Genomic DNA, 23,681 nt, shown 5'->3' with positions numbered 1-23,681 from the left:
CAAGATACAATCTATCATGATCTGCTTTGACATCATATGATGTCCATCTTAATAGACGACTAAGTTATTGCAAGATCGTCACCTTTCAATAACTTCTGCAAATACAAGTGATAATCATTTAGAAGTCGTCACTTGTATACAATGTACATAGGGCCCAAATAATCATGAAATAATACTCATGATTAATGAAATAGTATCATTAGTACAATAATAAAATATGCTGAGGCTCATTCTTAGTAATTACAACCATACCAAGTTTACCTTGAAAGTGTTCCACCTTCATTTTTGCAAAAGGTTTGGTGAGGATGTCTGCTATCTCGTTTTCTGTACTAATATACTTCAGCTCAACTGCATTCTTCTCAATCATGTCTCTGTTGTAGTGATATGATATCTCATTGTGTTTTGATCTATTATGGAACACTGGATTCAAGAAGAGTTTGATACAACTTTGGTTGTCACAATGAATAATGGTAGGTTCTAGTGGTTTTCCAAATAGCTCAAGTAGAATTTTTCTCAACCATACAATTGTTCGTGCTCTCATGTATGCTGCAATATACTCTGCTTCATTGGAGTCCTATGCTATCTATGATTGCTTTCTATTGAACCAAAATATCATTGCTAATCTCGAGCCGAAGCAACATCCTGAAGTGCTTTTTTGATCCTCAGAATTTCCCGCCCATTTAGAATCAATGTATCCATGTAGATTAAATTCTGCATCTTTATATCTTAAGCCATATCCAATTGTGCCATGAAGGTACCTTAAGATGTGTTTGGTTATTGCTAGGTGTACTTTCTTAGGTTCATAGATGAACTAGCTTAGTGCATTCATTGCGTAACAAATATCAGGTTTGGTTTTCACTAAATACATTAGGGAACCAATAATCTGTCGATAGAGAGTTGGTTTAGAATTCTTGGAGTTTGTACTTGCCTCTTTTAACTAGTCTAAATTTGTTTCCGTAGGAGTTGACATAGGCTTGCAGTCCATCATTTCGCATCTTTTTAGCATGTCTGTTGTATACTTCCCTTGATTTAGAATAATTTCATTTGTATTTTGCCATACTTCTAAACCTTGGAAGTAGTGAAGTATCCCAAATCTTTCATATCATATTCGGATGCAAGATCTTGTTCACACTTAGCTATGAGGTGATCTTCTCCTGTTATAAAAAAATCATCAACATAAAGTACCAAAATCAACATATCTCCTTTTTTGTATTTCAAAGTATAAGTTTGGTTCTGCATCTTTTTTGGAGAAACCAAGTTTAGATAGATGATCTATCCATTCATACCAAGCATGGGGAGCTTGTTTGAGTCCATAGAGCTTTCTTTAATTTGCATACATGGGAAAGCTTTTCATGCTCTACAAATCCTTCAGGCTACTCTAGGTAAACTTTTATTACTCCATTCAGGAAGGCTTTCTTTACATCTATTTGGTGAATTTTCCACCCTTTAGATGCAATAATGGAAATTACTGTTCTGATAGAGGTATATCTAGCAACAAGAGCAAACATTTCTTCATAGTCAATGCCTTCCTTTTGAGAGAATCCCTTTGTGACAAATCCAACCTTGTGTTTGTCTATGCTTCCATTTGCTGCATCTTTAATTTTAAACAACCATTTATAGGATACAACTGACTTATCTTTGGATCTAGGAGCAATATCCTAGACATCATTCTTGAGAACAGAATTATATTATTTTGTCATTGCATCCTTCCAAGTTTGATGTTGAAGAGCTTCTTCTACATTTGAGGGCTCTGAATTTGAAAGTTCACTCATGAGTGTAATATAACTAGAGAATATGTTTGGCCTTTTTCTTTCTCAAAGGGATCTTGGAGGAGCTACATATTTTTTCGATTCTAAAATCATCTTTCTGGCCCATAAAGGTCTTTTCTTATTTTCTTTTGGTACATTTGTTGCATCCATAGGTTCTAAGGAGTTATTGTCTTCTAGTTGATTCTTCCTCTGAATCTTAGCACAATCCTTTTGATGATCTTCATTATTTAACTCATTTTCATCCTTGGTTCTTTTAAATTTAGTGTCTTCATCAAATATTACATCTTGGCTTAGTTCATCTTGTCTTTGTCCAGGGATGTGTATTCGATAGGATTTATATGTTTCACTATACCCGACAAGAATTCCTCTTTTCCCAAAGGGCTCTAGCTTAGTTCTCTTCTCTTTAGGGATATGAATGTAAAGAGGGCACCCGAATATTCTCAGGTGATCGAGGTTAGGTTTCTTTCCAGAGAGTTTCTTCAAGAGTTTCATTTTCAAGATGAGAGTGGGCATCTATTTTGAATGTATACAACAATATTAGAAGCTTCAACCCAGTGTTGAGTTTCCAAGTTTTGATCATTCATCATTTCTTTTGCAGTTTCAACAAGAGTTCTTTCTTCCTTTCTGTAACCCTATTTTTTTGGGGATTGTAAGTAACAAAGAACTCCCTCTCAATCCCAACAATTTTACTAAAGTTTTTCCCGATGTATATTCCCTCCCATTATCTATTCTTGGGATTTTGATCTTCTTTCTTGATATGTTTTCTACTAGTGCTTTAAATTCCTTGAACTTTATAAGGATTTCTTCAGATTCTTTACATTTTAGAAAATATATCCATGTCTTCCTAGAGTAGTCATCAACAAAGATAATGTAATACAAGAATCCTCCTAAGGAGGGAATTGACATTGGTCCACAAATCAAAATGAACAAGTTCTAGTACATTTCTAGATTTGCTTTTACTATTGTGAAAGGTGTTTTGGTATTCTTCCCTAATGCACAACCTTTGCATGTTCCTTCATGAATAGGTTTGAGTTTAGGTAACCCTCTTACAATCTTCTCTAAAAAGGTAGCCCTCAAAAAATGGAAATGTCCTAATCTCCTCTGTCATATTTTATTTTCTTTGTTAGATTCATGAATTAATGCTGAAGGTGGAGAAGTGCATAGTTTGTAGATGCATTCATGCCTTATTCCAATTGTATAAGCATTTTCAATATTTGAATTCTTGGGTCAAGCTAAGACTTTTCCGTCCATAAAAGTCCTCTTTATCCTAGGTACATATAGTACTCCAGTGAGTTCAAGTGAGATGCCTGATTTGAGGTTGATAGTACATGTACTGATTCCCTTTACTGGATAGCTTGTATCGTCTCCAATAGTTAGTTCATCATCATAGCCTTGTTTTATGAAATCTAGATGTTCTTAGAAGCTTGTTATATGCCGAGATGCTCCATTGTCGATCACCTAGGTGTTTAGTTTGTTTGAAACTTGTCTGGATAGAGTGGAATGGAAAACTAGTTTATCTGAATCCATGTTTGATTTAATGACTTCAGCGAAGGAGGCGTGATGTTTGAGTCTATTATGACATCTTGCTGCAGCATGACTATAGTTGTTGCATCTATAACATTGTATTTTAGAAAAGTCCCTTTATTTCTTGAATGGTTGTTTACCATTTGAGTCCTTGCCTCCGTTCCTTTTCAGATTATTTATCTTCCATCTTTGGTTAGTTTGGGTTGTGAGAATTTGAATGTCATCTTTTGTATAATTTATTTCAATTTGTCGAGATATTAGACTACTCTTCTTGAATGCAGTTAGCTTTTAGTCGATCAAATTTGGGGAGCTTGGATCAAGCACTTATTCCTTGTCTAAAGTTTTCCCATGAGATAGGGAGTCCATTTAGAGCTATCATGGTTAACCCTTTACTTTCATAGATGTGACCAATTGTTAAGAGTTGGTTTCTTAATTCTGTTATCCTCATAAAGTATGAGGTGATATTCTCTCCTTTATTCATCTTTATATTAGAAAGTTGATTTCATAGAGTAAGAATCTTGTTAGTGTTGTTGATTTCAAACATGTTTTCTAGGGCGTTGAACATATCATATGCAAGTCTTTGTAATAATAGGTAGTAGATGACCTTTCACTCTGTCCACTAATAATTTTATTGCTTTGGTGCTATCCTTTTTCCATTGATTCTTTTCCTCATTCTCATTAGATATAGGAGAATTTTCCACTATTGGTTATAACTCTTCCTCGTTAAGTATTAACATAATTCATAATTGCCAAGCTTCAAATTTAAAGCAGCTTCAAGTCTGATTCCATTCACCATTTTGGTACGTATAAAATTTCTAAGAGTATATATATATATATCAAAAATCTGATCTGATTGTCTCTCAAACCTGCTCTGATACCATGTTGAATTTGATGATCCGAATGATATATGTTATTTTCTATATATATAAAGTTGATACACTTTTATTAATCTTGAATGTAATGCTTTTAATCATAAGTCTGATTGCAAACTATAATAACCAATATATATATAGTAAGTCTGATTACAGACTGTAACAACTGATATAACTATTTCTCACTGTGATAGACTAGATATAATATTAAATACTCTGATGCAGATAGAGAACCCTTGAAGACTGCTGTATTGCTGGGTTTTTGGTCACTTATCCACTACAGGTTTGCAACTTATATACCCCACCGTGGAGTTATGATCCGTGGTGGATCAGCACTCCATGAAGTCGTCGTGATCCATCATGTGTCGTATTATTAACAACCAACAATTATAATAATGTCAATCGGTCAAACATTTTAATGTGATCAGTCAAATATTAGATTGATATATATATACATATATATATATATATATATATATATATATATATATATATATATATATATATATATATATATATATATATATATATATATATATATATATATATATATATATATATGAAGACTTTCATTAATAAGTATGTATACACACACACACACACACACAATCTTTATTATATTAATTTCTCCCATTAATATTTGGATTTCTTCAATTGAGACACGTGTTATATTATTTTGAGTATACGTATTATATCTCGCATATACTAAGTATAAATATATGTGTTTTAAATAGATTTGTCTCATTTTATCTGGCTGAAGCTACAAACATCAAGAGTCATTAATTCTGGAAGTTAGCAGTGGTTCTTGTTCTGCAGTTCAAATGGCTGGCGCTTTAACCAACATCCATCACTAGTCAGCAATCACTCAAAAACTTTTGCGTTTTCTTGTGCCTGCGATATTTTTGGTCAAATCCCATTTTTAATTATTTCAGCCCTGCAATATTTTTTTTGCTACTGCTGAAGGTAAGTGATTTTTTGGGGATTTTTCTTGGCAAATTTTCCCCAAATCATGTTCCCACGTTTTTATTTTCTACTTTTTTCCTACTCTCTTCAAACCCTAATCCAATTTTTTCAGGATTCTGATCTTGGTTTGATGTTATTTCTTTACTTAGGGTTCCTTGATAATTAGAATTTTTCCTACTCTCTTCAAACCCTAATCCAATTTTTTCGGGATTCTGATCTCGGTTTGATGTTATTTCTTTACTTAGGGTTTCTTGATAATTAGAAGATAAAAATAATTTTTTTTTGACGTATTGCAGAATTCTCTAGTTTTCATTTTGTCCAACATGTTTATCAAACGTTCAGTTGCAGATGATCAGCTCCCTCGGATGCCTTTTGAAAAAAGTTGAAAACTACCAAAGAAATTTGGGATATCTTGAACGATTTTATGAGATGTCTGACAAGAGCTGCGCTTTCTTTTTGAAGAATTTGTTATTTTCTATCACGATGGATGAGAACACAATTTTCTAAGCACATTTGTCAAAAGTTAAGGATCTACATATGACCAATTGAGGCTATTGGTCGCAAGATAAAGAGAAGATATGGTAGTGATCACATTGAAAAGCTTGCCTCAATCCTACACACACTTCATAGAGATGCTCAATATCACTTCTACTAGTGTTGCCCTGACATTCTTTGATCTTTGCAACAAGCTTCTACGACAATGTAGTGGAAGCAACAATTTCGTATTCATGACAGTTCCTCCTCTTCTGAACATGTGGCCTTTCCAGCTTAAGCCTGAAACAAGAACACAAGTACCTCTCAGTTCTCTCAGCAGAAAGGGTTAGGTGCACCATTGACATCTTTGAAGAAGATTGTTCAGTGCATTTATCGTCACAAGCTGGGTCAGATGAAGAAAGATTGTAGGAAACGATTGGTAGCCGCACAATTTTCTCAAGATGGGACTCAACAGAAGACCCCAATCGCTCCATATTCAGATGAGAAGGAGGTTGCCTCCTATGCATTCTGATCAGCTCGTATTATGGGAGAGTTTTACTAAATTTTTCTTCAAAATCAGCATCCCATATTCTTTGATTTGTATCTCTGCTTTTGTTTGGTTTTGATTGATTTCTCACCTTAAAAATCATGTTTAGCTTTCGTTAAATTTTCTCCTAAAAAATCATTTCTGTTTTCTATAATCCGCAAAGTTTGCGTGGGATGTTATTTGAGGGATTTTACCTTTTTTTTCTGAAAAATGATGCTTTTTACTCTTTAGAGCATAGTATTTTGCAGCCAGTCTTGGGGCATTTTGCTCATCTGCAATAGTTTGGAGGGTTTTGCAGCTATTCTCAGTGTATCTTTGTTTCAAGTTAGGACAGTTCCGCAATCAGTTTGGATGTTTTTGTGATGATTTATGATTAGCTGTTTTGCACATTCGGGGAGGGTCAGTGGAAGAGCCTGTGGCAGGTTTCACTTTCTTGCTGCTAATCATTCTGAAGAAGGGGACCACCTTCTCCATTTTTCTCTAGCCACTCTTGGTCAGTGACTTTCAGTAGATCCAGGGAGGGTCTTAGCAGCTGCAAAATGTTCTGTCACATATGTGACTGCGAGACATGCATTGTCTTCTGTAGGGCAGTTCATAGAATGACCATTAAGGGAGGGTATTAGATTTAGTATTTCTTTTTAGTTTTTCTCTGTTAAGTCTATTTTTAGACTACGCAAATTAGCGTCTGTAACTCTATATAAGAGTTCATTGTAAATGCAATAGTTATTCCATTTTCTCTGATGATTCAGACTTTAACAATTTCATGTTATATCCTCCTAAATTCTCTAGATTATAGTATTTGACATCTGTGTAGTTCAAATTCATTTAAAAAATAAAATAAATCAACAGATGTGATCTGTATATTAAAGGTAATCTTTTTTTATTTCTATATCTGTCAAAGCCTATTAGTATTTATATCAGCAAGTTCTAAGATTTCTATCAATTGTAATCTTGGCAGGCTGAGAAAATAGCATCACGGATGATTTATGAGGACCGCATGAGAGGCTCTATAGATCAGGTATCTTCTTTACATCTATAAAGAGCATAAAGTTGGCCAACTTATTTATTCTTATCATTACATGTAACTTCAGAAAGTTAATCTGTAGTTATTGGCTTGGACAACAGCAGCTTAGAAATCCAAAAAAACACAATCAAATAAGTAATAGAAAGTTCTCTCTCTTCATAGAGAATTCTGTTTCCACAATAAAGGTTGGCAGTATAATAGTCAAAAGGCTAAACTATATTAACAAAATGAATGAAGCAAACCATGAAAAGCAAAATGAGATGGATGACTCCAACTGAAGATGCAAATTATATTCCTCAAAATGTATATCTAGAACATGCACATCATGGAGTGGCGTATCTGTTCCTAGCCATATGGCTCACTGGCTACTGATTTGACCTAACTGTGGTTCCACAAATAGTCATTGGGTGTGGAGGTATTGCTGTTCATAAATCAGAGCTGGCATAAAAGCTTTTTTCTGCATTATTTCTACATTTCCAGCCCTAACCTATCATTTATAAAATTATGTCAACAGTTTTTTATTCCATTTGGGATCATAATGTACTAAATTTGTATTCTCTCCCATCCATTTTCAATTTTCATTGTCATTAATGAATTTCATGCTCACATCCGAATCCAGTGAATGTGGGGAATTATAAATGCTTGGCTAATGGTTGTGTTTGTGTAACCATAGTGAGGTCTTAAAATGGAAAAACGACCATTTACTTTGAAAACCTCAGCTCAATACTTCATTTTTTTCAATTTCATCTAATAGCATTACATACTTTACCCATTCGTTACCAGATAGCCATTTAAATGTTTGTACTCTTGTTTGTCTGGGAGTTGGAAGCATTTTTGCAGGTTTTTGTCATTATCCAGCATTTTGATATAGCTAATATAATTTTGTAAATTTTTTTCTTGTCGGGTGTGTTGGTTTGGTGTATGTTTTTTATTTGTGAGCATCTAATACTATTCCTTTCTGGTTTCATGATGAAAATGTGTATGCTGTTCAAAATTTTGGAAATTAAGGTGTCTTGACCTTAGCAAGTTCTTAGCATTTGTTTGAGTTATTTATTGTTTTCTGCACTTTATGATATTTTATTATTGTTTAATTTAGCCTCATATTGAAATGGGGAATTGGCATTTGATGTGGTATATTTGCCAAGTGTCAGTGCCTTAGAAGGTGTCTTGTAAGTTGTCATTAAGGTTGTTATATGCAGCAAAGTTGGAGCTCCCTATTTTGAAAGGATCCTATGACACATGCTTATGATGTGCAAGAGCATGTAAGAGGAGATTTGTATTGGTGTCTTGATGGGCATTATGATGGATATTTACACTAATCATGCAGGTCTATTTTGGAGTAGCAGGAGTAACAAACTAGGCACCCTAGTTGGGTGGATTTTTACAACAAAACATGACACTTGTAAATTGTAAGAGACAATCTATTTACTATTTGTTGCTTGCTTGTTGGAAGTTTAATATGTGGTTTTGGAAATTGTGTCAAACCAAGGCACCATATGTCTTGTGGTGATTGCTATAGGTGTCAGATTGGACAGTCTATTTCAGCTTAATGCATGGTGCAATAGTACTTTTGTTAATATTTAGTTTTCATCTCTTCCATTGGATAAAACAATGTGCCATCCTTGGCAGATGGTCATGCTTTTTGTTTACCTAAAGGTATTTTTCTACAGAGACTAAGGTATCATTTGCAAAGACAGTGTTATTGCCCTAGAGATTAGACCACACAGGAGATAAGGGTTTATGCACCTTGAAGAATAAAAACCTTTTACTTGCTGCTGTTTCTGGATAAGATTGTATGTGTATTTTTGCATCAATATTTCATCATTCATGTCACACTTCTGATCCATCATCGGAATGTTAGAGAGCTTTAGGTTATTCTGCCTGCTTTTGTTGTTTATCATCATTTTTTGTAGCTTGAAGGTTGACCCTTCTATCTGGACTCCCAAGCTCATAACCTTTAGCTATGATCTTTGATTTTTCCAATTCTTGTGGTGTTGGAAAGATATTGAGAAGCCTTATCATTCAGTTTGCAAACTATTTACAGATTCAGCTGCAGGCATCATTTTGTGGTATTTGTTTGATAATTAGGATATACTGACACGTGAGCTTTAGATCACAACACTAATGATCAACAAATTCAACACCCAACTATGAATGTTAAATGAATCGACAAATTTTGACTTTTAACAATATACTTTAAATGAACTTACTTGATCAGCATACATTTAGTGGCACATTTTACATCCAACCATTAACATTGGATCAGGGCTCATTTGACATCCAACCGTGAACATTAGATAGCACATTTGACATCCACCCATGAACATTGTCATCCAACCATGAACCTTTGATGTCATCTGCAATAATCTTCTCCTTAAAAAGATTATCAAGAGTTGCCATCAATGACAACACACACGGTGCTCCAAAACTGCACTTGTCAACATACTGATCCATATCTGCAACACTCACATTTGCCATCATGGCTTGACATCAAAGATATCAAGCTGACACAATATCTTCATCTGCATCACTATTTGTTTGTTCTAACAATCCCCTCTTAACACATCATTTTTCTTGAAAGTCAAGAACTTCTGAAAAGACTTAAAATGATTTGGAAATATGCTAGCCTGTTGCTCATGGGTTGAACAAAATTGGAGCTGAATATTTTGCTGTTGCACATGCTTGTGGATGTTGTGCATTGAGTCTCAATGTGTTTCATGCACTTTCAAACAAGCTTCAACTCTCCCTAATTCTTGCAAAAACAAAACCGTAAGTTATTTCTCAAGTACACTCATTCTTATCAAGATGTGATGTAACTGCATCATTTTTGCTTTTCTGGAGCGTAAAGCAACAACATTGCTATTTACTCCCCCATGATATTGATTTAGATTGCAAAATATGAACAACGCTTAAAGTAGACTTCCTATCATTTAAATATCTTGCAGAGTCTGCATATATCTATTTTATCAAAGAAAAATATTCATCTATACATTCTAGGCCATATTCTACTATAGCATGGATGTGATCCAATTTTGAAAATTTCAATTCTTACATTGCAAAAAATAATTGAAAACATAATTAATATAGTAATGTCCCCTCTTTTGGCAGTTCAGAGTACAATCACGGTTAGCCTATAATCAGGGGGTTTCCGTAGGTCAACAAAGTGGTTAGGGGACCCAAATAGGGGGTTGTGAAGCCTAGCAAGGGGCTCTACAAGGCATTCCAGACATTCTGAGGGAGTCTTCTATCTTTTAGGAGGATCCCTATTTTTAAGAGACTGGGAGATGGGTTGGGAAGGATTCTGAGCCATTTCGGATGGCTTGAGATAATTTCCTAAAATTTAGGAGGGGGTCCTATTTTTGATAAACTGGCAGTGGCTTTTCTATATGTAGACATCACCTTTGGATCGGTGGCAGCATTTAGTTTTCAATTTGGATTGAAATATTAAAGTCATTACTTTAATATTATAATTTGAATTAAAAAAATTGATTTTAATAAACTTTATAATAAAATATACTGAGTGGCCGCCCTCCCCACCCCCCCGCCAGACGGCTCAATGTTGTTTTAAAAGGTGGGGAGTTTTTAATGTTGAATAAGACCCTTAAAGAGGTTCAAATCTCTTTAGGAGGGAAGTAAATTTAAATAAACTTGATTAAAATAAAGGAAAAAGCCTAAAAGGGCCTATCATGGTTGGAGATGAATAAAATAATACAAGGATGCAATTTTTGATTCATTCAACAGTCATTTCCACATCAGCAAATTAGAATTTGAGCTCTGAGCAAGAGTTTCAACAGCAGGTCAGACTTTTTGAGAATGAAAACACTTAGGCAATTGGGTACTTGCATGTGTGTGAGACCATCCAAGGGTATTCTAACAGAGCAGCCTTCACTAGCAGCTTATTGGAGAAAGAAAATCAGCAGATCATTGTTTTGGAGTGAACATTTAGGGCAGCAGGTTGCAAATCTGGTTGTTTGAGCATTATATATACATATTCATTCACGCAAGTCAACCAGCCATACCTTCCTTTCAGCAAGTGGTACAGGTTCTTAACTGGACATAGGGTTTGAAGCAATGTAACATGAGCTTTGGGTGATGTCGAGACAGGTTTTCAGGATGGGGAAAAATTGAGCTTCAATTTGGGGATGGCGGGGGGAGGGGTGGGTTGGGGTTGCTGTAATATACCATACATATAGTACTTGAAATGCTAGTTATGAAATAATGTATAATAGTATAAAAGTAATAAATTATAATACCAAATACTTGAACCTAGCAAGAATTGCAACATGAATATTGAAAATATCATAAAGATGAGTAACATGATATCAAAACATGTACAAAATCATGTACATACTTTCATAAATATGCATATTTAGTGTGTATTTGTGTGTAGCAATGACCTTTATAGTAGCCAGTAAACCCCCTTTCTATCAGAAGTGCTGCAGCCGCAACTTTTTCATGCAGAAACCCCCAGTGCTGAGATGGTGGTGAGAAGGTGGTGGTGGGGGAACTTCGAAACACCAAGTCCGCGGCACAGGGATGTCTGCGACCTGGGTGTGTGGGATTTTTGGAGGGGGCAGGGGGCAGGGCGGGGCGAGTCCCTGTGTTACACTGGTTTGAAGCCATATCTATGGTTTTAGATCAAAATTTTGAGTCCGATATCTCAGATCAGACAGTAGGGAAGTTTTATCCTAGTTGGACATGGAGTTTAGAGACAATTACCAGATCCAGGGCAGAAGTATCAGGGCCTGCTGTTGAAGATCAGAATTTTAAAGGGTGGTCACATCAGTGGATTTCATGTAAATTGTGCTGTCTTAGAAATAATCAGACCTGTACCTCATAGTGGGTATGTAATTGTTCATTGGTGCAGATTGTAAATTCAAGCTTCATCTTGCTGTAGTTTTCTTTCTATATTTTGTCTATTGCAAATATCAGCAGAACTCCAAAAAAAAAGCACAAAAGCTCGAAACTTGCAACTTCCAAAAAAATCAATAAAACAAACAAACAGAATTGGCAAAAATAAGACTTTGGCAAATCAAGATCGGGGGTGGTCATTACAAATATCTAGCTTAGTATTGGTCAAATAAATGAGACTCTTGATCTATTGGCAATAAAGAGTTGCATTAACCTAAGGTGGTGGATCGTGTTTGAAAAGCTGCAATATTGTTTCCAAAGGTGTTGAGATAGGCTTGCATTCATTCACCTTATATCTTTCAAGCAATGTCCTGGTGCTTGTCTTTTGGATACAAAATTTAAGTATTCTTTTGCATTATCTGATCCAAGACGATAACATAGGATTCTGAGATCTGTCATGTGAAACAATTCTTTGAGAATGCCCAGTGATAACAAGGTTGTTGTGCTATCAAAATCACAACCTTCCAACTCTTGCTGTTTGAGGTAGATGTTGCGATCATATGAATTCTTGGTAAATAGATGATTTGGCAGATGCTCATTGATCTCTATTTATAAAGCTATAGTAGTCTATATTATATTACAAAGGGATTTTAGTAGTGCTGGCCCCTAAAATTCTATGGGCTTGATTCATATAGATTTTTGTGTGATCCCCTTTGAGGAAGGCACTTTTGACATCCATTTAAAGACCCTATCAATCAAATTGCTCCACCATTGCCAAAACTGACAAGTCTTTATTGTAGTGGGGGCAAACGTATTACACAGTCAATGGCTTGCTTCTATGTGTAGCCCTTAGCCACAAATCAAGACTTGTTAAGGCTACTATTGTCTCTTCATTTGACTTTGAAGAGTCATGTGTATTCCATAGACTTTTTTCTTGGGAGAAGATTAACAATGTCCGAAATGTTGTTTATCCTCATTGTCTTATATTTTGCATCCATCACATCTTTCCAATGTTGAGACTCGAGAACCTATGTCATTGTTTTTGGCTTTAAATTTTGAATTATTGTGCACATAATGTTGAACTTTGTAGCTATGATATAAATCTTTAGACATTCTTCCTTTTATACTACTGTTATCAGTTCCATTCAAGCTTATTCATTTTGCTGGTCTCTGCTTGCTACTGGATATACTGATATTTCTGTTAGTGGTTCCTTATATTAACTGCTGCTGCGATGTGGTCATTGAGTTTATCTTCTGCTCTTCAATCACTTCATCCACACAGTTCTTATTATCCTTGTCTACAGTATCTCTATCCACTGTGTTAGCATCGAGGATGTTGGAGCTGACTTAGACTCTGCGTATACATTACCTATGATGACTTGGCATACTCCTTCATGTTGAGCTTGACTTGGCAAGTCTCTCAGCAGAAACTATATCTAAAAATTTACTTACTGTTAAATTATATGTGCCGTTGATTATCGCACTTATGAGACAAGTTGGCTTTGTCTGTTGAAGACTTTGGCCATTTCATTTCTATCTTTTTTGTTTTGTATTCTCAGCAGCATCAGAAAGAATAATCATCAATTTTCATCATTCTGTCTGGCGTCAGTGCTAAGAAAGAAATGGTGATTGTGAGCCGAATATAGAGATGATAGTAAAGAAAGCTTCTCCGTGGGTGTAAAACATTGTCTACAAAAAAGTTGTGCCAGCTGTGTATGAAATTCATGCAGTATCTTTATCGTCTTCTGCAGAGGTTATAACAGTTCTGTTCTTGTGATTGTTACACAGTTATCGGCATCTGAGATATTCAATTTATTCTCAGCATCTGAGATATTCAATTTTGTCTTTTCACGTGTGAGGAAAGAAATTCATCAGTGAGCTGATATTGATTTTGTTGTAATCTTCTTGTATCTTGAAAAGACTATAAATTGCAGAGATCTTGTATCTTTGATCAAGTATAGATAAATAAAGGGACAGTTTTTATGGGCTGGGTTGTTTCTTTGCTGAGGAGGGTTTTTTCCAGGGTAATTGTTTTGTTGTGTTTAATTGTTCTGTACATAATTTTTAATCTCTGATTACATTATTTCTGGTTCATAATTAAACACATATGAACCAAATTCTCTTCTGAGACTTATTGTGATTATTTGGCTTGGAGTTTTGCCACCTAACCTAGACAGCAGTGCTTGCTGCCAACTACGAAATTTCATCTCCTTCCAAAATATACCAGAAAAAGATCAGATTGTTACCAGCTGTGCAGTCTTATCTTATGTAAGAAGAAAAGAATCAGATTTTTGTTAGTAAGAACCACCGACTTCTTGAAGAAGCCGAGTTTTGTCCTGTAGTGACAGCTGTCTCCCAGAAGGAAACATTAGATTGCTGCCAACTGTGCAATTTTGTCTACTTGCAGAAAATCTGAATTTTGTTTTGTCTTGTTTTGTTTTATATCTCTTACCATCTTCTAGAAAGGTGCCAAATAAGATTGTTTACTTGCCTTCCACGACAAGTTAATTAACTGCCCCAAGTAGGTATTTGTAGAAGACTCTACCATGTTTTTTGATCATGCAGAATATTGGTTTTTTTGCTTTCAAGCATGTTGGATCTTGGGACGAAACTCCCATGTGATATGTTTAATTTGTAAGATCAAACTACTGTAGTTAAAAGATTCTGTCAAACTACTATACACGTATTTATTCCAGAATTTGCAGCTGCTATATCAAACTCGTTTATTGATGCTCTAAATTTGTGTAAGCACTGTTTAGTATTTGAATGATCGATAAGTAATTTGGAGATTCTTGCAGTGAATTCTCTTCTCCTAAATCTACATTGTGCAATCAGTTTGTCTTTTTTAATTTTATAGCTAAAGACCTTGAGGTCTTTACAGTGGTATTAGAGCTTCAGTTCTGCCAGCTGTGGATTCGTTTTACAAGCGAGAGGGAGCAGTGATGCCATCAGAGAAAGAGAAACGAGGGTTCCACCGTGGGTGACAACGATGAAGAAGCAAAGGCCTTCTTTAAATGTTCGGAAGCTCTTCAACTTGGTTTGGCAGAGACTCTAAAGGAAGTTGCGCAATTGCTGAGAGGAATTAAACAGAACCAGGATGGTAGAAATTAAGCCAATGAGAAGGGTGAAGGAAGCACACTAACAGAGAGAAGTCTTAACATTCAAGGTAAAGAAAGTAGTTCCAGTGAAGCAAGACCTGTCCATGGGAGTGAGAAGAATTCAGACAATATGTTTAGGACAAGTTTTTAAACAAACGGAGAAGTCAGGGTGGAACAACTAGACCAGACTGAGAAAATGGTCCCCCTCTTAGCAGAATATAATATGTTGAGTGAAGCTGTTAAAAATAATGTCTGACCCTGAGTATTGTGATCTGAAATCCAAATGTTGACAAAGAAGGAAGTAGTATAATGATGGAAAATACATTCAACATTGCTCTTGTAAGATTACTCTACTCAATCTCCACCATAGAAGATTTCAGTCGGTGGTTAAAAGATTCGACAAATCCGACCCCAAAGTTCATTTTCGTAAGTCAGTCCTATTGAAGCAAGAAGGTAGAGTAGAGAAACTTGCAGTAGCGGTGCTTGATGTGTGAGAAAGAAGGCTTGTTATTTTTTTCAGGATCGCTGCAAATGTCCTAAGCACTACCTGTTATGGTATGTGTGTTCCAAAGGTAACAACCTCTTGTTTTTATAATGAGCATAAGCCAATGAAGAGACATGTCCCTTTATTGGACATGTTAGTTAGATAATTAATATAATAGCAAATTTAATTATAGTTTATATATATATATATATATATATATATATATTAATTCCTTCACATAATAATGAATTTATATCTCATATATAATGAACACATATATATTAATTATATTTATATATATTCATAGGCATATCTGATTGAAGCTAGCAAACATCAACACTCCCTCTTAGCTAGGGAGGATAAACACAAGACATATATTACACCATTGGTAATATGGGGAATGCCAAATTTTAAGAATATGTTTGATTAGAAGATATCGACTATTTTAATATCACATTGGATGTTATGAGTATTGGCTTATCAAATATTAGCACATGGTATTCACCAAATACTCTGAGTATTGGCCTATTAGAATATCAATGCATGATATTCATCAAGTACTCATTAAGGCAATGGCTTGCAGAATATCAAAACATGATATTCACCAAATACCTATTATATATCTATACAAACAACTCATAGACTGTCAAGTGAATGACATCTAACACTTAGTTGTTGATTTACAAGATATAATCTATCGTGATATGTTTCAACATTTACATAAAATCTATATCATGGCTTAAGTTATTGTAAGATTGTCACTTTCTAATAACTTCTACAAATACGAGTAATGATCATTTGGAAGTCGTCAATTCCTCGTGATGTACACAGGGTTAGGCCCATTAAATCATGTAGTCACACGCATGATACCAAAAGCTTACATAAGTCAAAATTCCCTTTGATTATGATATGATCAAAGATCTTTAAAGATCAACTAGCTATGTCAGACTTCCTCTGAACATCAATCTTTTGAGCTCCTTTACCTTTGAAGAAGTGTTAGACTCACATTAATATCAATCCTCCTTTTCCTGCAAGAACTATTATCCCCAACTGAAATTGTATTTGATAGTGGGAGATTGCTTAGTGATGATGCTATGAATGTATGTAAAAGAGTCATATCAATTATTATATTGTCATTGGTGTCAAAATCTTAGTTGGCTAAACATTATGTTAATTTAGGAAAGTACCATATCATTAGATTGATGAAGAGGATTTGTAGAAAGCACAATGAAGTTAGAGGTGATATGCAAGTTATTCAATGGGTACTTGAATGAGCTGGACAATGATTATGTAATATTGATTTGGTTGTTTTACACTCATGTATTGTTGAGAAGTATTGAAGATCAGAAGATTAGCTGAGTCACAAGGTTAATGAAGGGAGGCTATATTCATCGAGTGACTAAAGTGTTGCTCGAGCGATTGTTAAAGGAAGAACACAATGTTGCTCGAGTGAGTTAGTATTAACCAATTTATATGTTGCTTGAGTAAATGTAATGGTTACCAAGTGACAGTTGGATGAACAAGTTTGGAAAATTGGATAATGAGGCCGATTTTTAATGGAAATATGGAAAGATTGAGAAGGTCTAAAGCGAGTGAAAGTTTGTTACAAGATCTACAACAGAGAGAAAATTCAAGAAGGATTTGATGAAGAAATTGAAGGATAAGGATGGACACAAAGTTCTATGTAAAGTTATACTTTTTATTTTTGTCTAACTTCATTGTATGGAGGAATTCTATCGTAAACCTAAGATTGACGATTTTGATTAAGCAAAAAAAAAGATGGAAGGATTTGGAAGCATTGAGGAAACTATTTAAGGAGTACGAGATAGTTTTAGGCTGCTGGTTCAAAAAGTTGTTGCTGGCTAATGTTATTGAGTTTTTTATTGATTAGAGAAGATCAAAGTGCGAATGAGAAAAAGGAAAAAGGAGATTGTTGAGCCAGGTAAACCGAGTAGTGAAAGGAAAAAGAGGAGTTATCAGCCAAGTCAAAGAAGATCCAAGAGAGAGATCAGGCAGTGAAAGAGTAAGAACAGAGATCTGAACAAGAAAAGTTAGTTGCTATTCTTAACAGATCACTTTATACTATTACCATTTAACCATTGTAGCGAAAAATCTCGGAAGTATCGAGTGGACCATGTTTACCGCATAGGGTAAGAAGTTCAACACAAGTATAACATGATTCAATTTAGAACAGGTACTTTATTCATGTATGCACTTGCAGATTACAATCCGATTACAATGACTACAATGCTCTCTGATGATTCCAAAGTCCATCTCGGACGTATACATATACCTTTCCGAAGGGGTGACTCAAGCGTCACGCGCCCGTTGGGATACTATTCTACCCGTCGGCTACATTATACATTTTACCGACAACATCATCCCCCCCCAAAAGAAAGGTTGTCTCCGGACGACAATTACAAAATATCTGAGACAAATTAACAACAAAATACATTAATTGACTAACTACAACAAGATAGATTTGTTTCTGTCGCATCACTTTCACATTCATCCTATGCCTGCACCAAACTGGTCTCCAACCCACATTGCATCTGTAGCCTCTGCTAACACAATACTATCTCCTTAGCTGACCTTGATAGCCACCTGTGCTGCTTTCTCTATTTCCAACTCTTGGTTACACTGAGCCAAGTGTCGCCATACTGCCTTCAACTGGATGATCAACTCCTCTCGAGCTCTCTACGCATCTACCAAGACAGCCTCATGCCCAACACCTACTCCAAGTGCCTCCTCTAACACACAAACACTCATGCCTACAGCAGCAGCTCTAGGTCTCATCAATTGGTCACACTTCCCATGACTGATATTCGCAACGACTGGGGGTCTAGGGGGCAACGCCCCCAGCGGGGTCGAGGGGCAACGCCCCCGCGGGGTCCTGGGGCATGGAACACACCATTTCTGTCAATTTTTTCTGATTCCACACTCTTTTTGGCAACTGCTTATGTCTACCCTTCCCTTTGGCATCATGCATTACTCGTTCCGAATTGTTTCAATTTGTCGTCGTCTTTTTTTTTTTTTTTTTTTGCTCTTCCACTTCCTCTTTCCTGTAGACTTGCTTTGTGAATCGGCTACAACAATTCCTCTTCCTTTCTTGATACCCTTCGTCTCTGAATATAAAGAATAGATAAAGTTAATTCAGATGAATACCTTATTTTCCTTGCGGCTTTATTCTGGTCACCACTCTGTATGATGGCGTTCAGCTTGAGACCGTACGGTCTTATTCACTTTGCCCTCAATCTATACGGTCTTATTCACCTTGCCCTCAATTCGTCTTTTCAACCACTGTACGATCACCATACTGTCCTCAATCCTTACGGCTTGTTCCTCCTTCCATCCATACGGTCCTATTTTCTGCCGTATGGTACGACCTGATTTCATTCACAAAATAAAATCTCAAGACCGTACGGTCATCTAGGGGCCGTACGGTCATTTACGACCTTTGATTTCCATCTTTAATATTTCATTCAATTTGGCACATGTTCTCTTTTGGGCCGTAAATCATCCAACCAAGCCGTACGGTCATTTTACTACCTCCATTTTTATTTTTTTTCTAGCCGTACGGTCTTTCCTATATGGTTTCCTGCTTCCTCATACGAATTTCTAGATCTTCCAATTACTTTTATTAGTTATGGCTTACATTTTTAAAATTTTCAAGGCCGTACGGTCATCTAGAAGGTCGTACGGTCATCCAAAAGGTCTTTTAAAATTCCCTCACTTCCCACTTTATTACCATTCGGTCACTTTATTATTATTCTATTATTTGCTCAAGCTTTTTTTTCATACTTTTTCCTTTGATGATATATTCAAAGGCCGTACAGTAGGCCGTACGGCAGACTTTTGCTCCCTCTAACATTTAATATTTAACATTCCACTACATTTACTTTATGCTTCAAGTTTTTCTTGTTTTAGCACTTCATACTTTTAAAACTACAATTTATTACTTGACACTTCAACTTCAATATTATACATATGTACGTTATTTACATTATTTACAGACATCTTTTCTTCGTTCAATTATTTTCCCATGGAGGATCCTTCTTGTCCTTGTATATTTTCAACTTTGATCCATTTACGGCATCTGGTATTTCTTTTCCGTCCAGTGTCCACAATTTAATTGCTCCGTTATATCCAACTTCTCGTATCTTATACAGTCCAACCCATTTAACTCTAAATTTTCCAGGCCTTATTTCATTTCGTCCATTATACTTTAGTACTAACTGACCAGGTTGAAATCTGTTTAATTTTAAACATTTCTGATGCCATACCTTCCACCTATTTTGTGCAACTTCCATGGCCCATGCTGCATAGTTCTTATTCCTTTGGTACGACCGCTTCCGTATGGGTACCGCACCTTCAATTAATGGTATCCGGTGGACACGTAGCTCTGGTGGTACTCCATTTAAGTCTTTATACGTCCAAGCTGCTGCCTTCAATACTGGGTTCCAATAATCTCCTACAAGAATGTTCTTCGGATTTTCCTCATCACCCAAGTTCATTGTTGTCACTGTCAGCTCTTCATACTTCATCGGTTTATCTTTACTAAACGTATGGGCAGGTGTTTCATCCACCTGCGCTTCTCCCTCCTTCACTTCACTGTACTCCTTTGGAAACACATGGCCTTCTTTTCCTTCCTCGATACTCAAAATATTGCAGCTCGGAAAGACCTCATAATCTTCCATTTGCCAATGTAGCAATCCGTTTACTGAGTCTAGGTCGTCATCAATTGACCCTCCTATTCTCAGCACCCCTTCATCATCTGGTTCCATCCTCTTTTTCCCTTCGTCATCACTCTCGCCACCGCCTTCTAAGTCTGACGACGCGGCTTCTTCTCCTACTATCTGTGTATGCAAATCAATTATAAATCTCCTACCTCCCTTCTCCATTGACAGGGTGTTTCTTTTCCAATCATGCTTTACCTTAGCTTGCACTAGCCACCCCCGTCCTAGGATGGTGTTGTACCCTCTTCTCTTTAATGGAATAACTACAAAATCCAGTAAAAATGGTTGTGTCCCAATTGTTACCAGCTGCACCATCAGAGTGCCCAAGGGTTTTATCCCATGTTGATCTGCTGTAAGTAACTGAAAGGTGGGCGGCCATAGTGTTGGTTGTCCAAGTTTTTTCCAAATATCTTCCGGCATCACATTCACTCCCGATGCTCCATCTACTATTGTATCCGTTAGCACCGTGCCCAGAATGCCCATCTCCACCACTGTTGGGTGTCTACCTGTCGTAAGTGCTAATAACATCGGTTCTGTTGCTGCTGTTGTGGTTGTTTCCGTACTATCCTTTGCTTCCTCCGTTACTCTCGGGGACGGTGTCATATTTATAATAGCCGTACGCAGTTGTGGCATGGTGAGAAGAAGATCATTTAATTTAATTGGCACTTCCGTTTGCATTATCTGTTTCACCATGTCTTGTTCCACCAAGTTTCTTTTCGAAGTTTCAGTAGTGTCATTTACTTGTGACTTCTTCGCTTTCATCTGCTTCTCTATCTCTGTTCGGGCTTTTTGTAACCTCTCCTTCTCTTCTTCTGCATTCGGATATTTTGCCTTCCTCGCTTGCTCCCGCGTGATCACCAACACGTTTTCATCACATGTTTCAATACTTAATAAATTTATGCCTTGCTTTGGACATTTTGAATCTTCATGGTCCCTCGGACCACACCATCTACACAGTAGCTGCGGCGTCTCTTTCGTAGTACAGTCCCTTGCGAAGTGACCCCAAAGATTACATGCTCAGCACTGTATCATCGGCCGTCCACTCGCATCATATTGTATTCTACTTCAGCCTCCATTTTTATTGTTATTGTTTCCACCCCTTCCGCCTCTATTATTATATCGATATCCACCTGAAGTTGCATCATTGCCCGCGTTGTTGCTATTGTTCGACGCTTCCTGCGTTAGTAACACCTACTTGTGTCCTTTTGTTTTCAAGTTAAACGGGCACTCTTTCAGGGAATGCCCCACCACTTGGCAGATTTCACAAAACTGCTTCTTCGGGCATGAACCCTTCGTATGGCCATCCTCCTTGCAATCTGTGCACCACAGTTCTCCTTTTACTGTATCCGGATTCTTTTTCAAATTTTTGAATTCTTTCATCCGCAGCATGTCTTTCTGTAGCGCTTTCATCTTCTTGTTTGATTCCTCATCACTACTACTACTCTCCGAGGATGAATCATCTGAATCAGAGGACTTATGTTTCTTCTTCTTACTCGTTTTTTGTTCGCTTTCTAAATCCATGGCACGAGTGTATGCATCAGTGTACGATGACGGTGGTACAATCTTCATTTTCTTTTTGAGAGCCGGCCGTAGCCCCTCCACGAACCACCATTTTTTCAACCCATCCGCTGGTTGACTCTCCATCTTTTCAATCAATTCCTTCAGTCGCCTGGCATAGGTTCGGACTGTCTCATTCTTTCCTTGTTTGGTGCTGTAGATTTTTGCCACTATTTCATTATCATCTCGGAGTAATTTGAATTCTGCTATAAATTCTTTTTTAACATTTTCCCATGTATTAAGTTTCTGAGGACTAGTGTCAGAAAACCAATCTATCGCCACACCCCGTAGGGTCGCTGAAAATTGTCTTACCCAATCATCCTTATCCGTCACACCATTTGCCGTCCATATGGTTTCACACGTTTTACAATGTCTGATAGGGTCTGCTAAACCATCATCGTGAAACTTGGGTAACTTTCCTTTAGGGCCAGCCATCATTACTTGTCTTTGATTCTAAGGTACTTATGTACCCGTGCTGTTCTGAGCTCCCGCGCTGTTTTGGACTCCTGCACTATTTTGTGCTCCCGCGCTGTTCTGGACTCCTGCACTGTTTGTGCTCCCGTGCTGTTCTGGACTCCCACGTTGTTCTGTGCTCCCGCGCTGTTCTGGACTCCCGCGCTGTTCTGGACAACAGTTTTGTTCCCAACAACCGCGTTGTCTGGTGACAAGTCTTCAAGTGATGTTCTATTCTCCGCCTGTATCTGTTCGTCCGGTGTATCGGGAATGAAGAGATCCCTCCACGCTCGTGCTCCCTCGGCACTCCGAGCTGTGCGAGTTGCTTCCCTTCCGTTCGAACACTCTCCCCTCGGCGTATACAGGTTAAGGAATTCTTCCCTTGTTTCCTCCACCAAATTCAAGCGTTGTCGAGTTTCTTCCAGCAATTCTTGGGCACTCCTCAGCCTCCTAGGCGAGTGCACTCCCTTCGTCTGTGCCTCTTCACCCCTTCGGTGCCCCTCGACAATCTACTGAAGTCTCTGTCTGCGTTCTGCTTGCTGTGTTAAAATTAAAATTTCTTTTGCTGTACTTAGTTCATTCTTATCTTTCACCTTATTTCGATCTTTGTTTGGCAAATTCGGCATCAATCTTCATATCATTCCTTCGTTCCAGGTTCGTCTGGCAACATCGCCAAATGTTTACCGCATAGGGTAAGAAGTTCAACACAAGTATAACACGATTCAATTCAGAACAGGTACTTTATTCATGTATGCACTTGCAGATTACAATCCGATTACAATGACTACAATAATCTCTGATGATTCCAAAGTCCATCTCGGATGTATACATATACCTTTCCGAAGGGGTGACTCTAAGTGTCACGCGCCCATTCAGATACTATTCTACCCGTCGGCTACATTATACATTTTACTGACAACAGACCTAACAAATTTGTGAAATCCTATATTGTAACATTTATTAGTGGTGTTTATAAGTCCTTTAAATTAGGCCACTCTTTTTAGTCAAGGATAGAGAGTGATAAGGTCTAGATGATCTTTTGGTGAAATCCTATAACAAAGTCACTTTAACACAGTGTATGTAACTTTAACAAGTTTGTCTCTTAACAGAGATCACTTCAGAAGAGTGAAATTTTTGGGTTCCCGGTCCCAGGTGGTTTTTCCCTTAACCGGCTTCCATGTTAAAAATATTGGTGTCAAATTGTGTGCATGTTATTTGTGTTGGAAGTTGATTTATATGTTTTAACAGTTTACTGCAACTCAGTAATAACTAAGATATCATTAAGTAATATCTGGAAATTTATTGATAGTTGGCAATGCAAGGAACAAT

The 23,681-nt window shown here is 36.8% G+C and overlaps 1 pseudogene across 1 annotated transcript in view; it reads left to right on the top strand.

Annotated features, from left to right (window-relative positions):
- LOC149566249 (COP9 signalosome complex subunit 4-like) overlaps positions 1 to 23,681 on the top strand; it is a 95,294-nt pseudogene that overhangs the window by 61,461 nt on the left and 10,152 nt on the right. Inside the window, exon 12 of the transcript XR_016362148.1 lies at positions 7,108 to 7,167. The product of XR_016362148.1 is annotated as a COP9 signalosome complex subunit 4-like (transcript). The remainder of the gene's footprint in view (positions 1 to 7,107; positions 7,168 to 23,681) is intronic.

The sequence above is a fragment of the Cupressus sempervirens genome, chromosome 3, assembly GCF_028749045.1.
Source record: "Cupressus sempervirens isolate cs-2001-9-10 chromosome 3, ASM2874904v1, whole genome shotgun sequence".
Lineage (NCBI taxonomy): Eukaryota > Viridiplantae > Streptophyta > Pinopsida > Cupressales > Cupressaceae > Cupressus > Cupressus sempervirens.
This window is presented reverse-complemented; position numbering and strand designations above follow the sequence as displayed.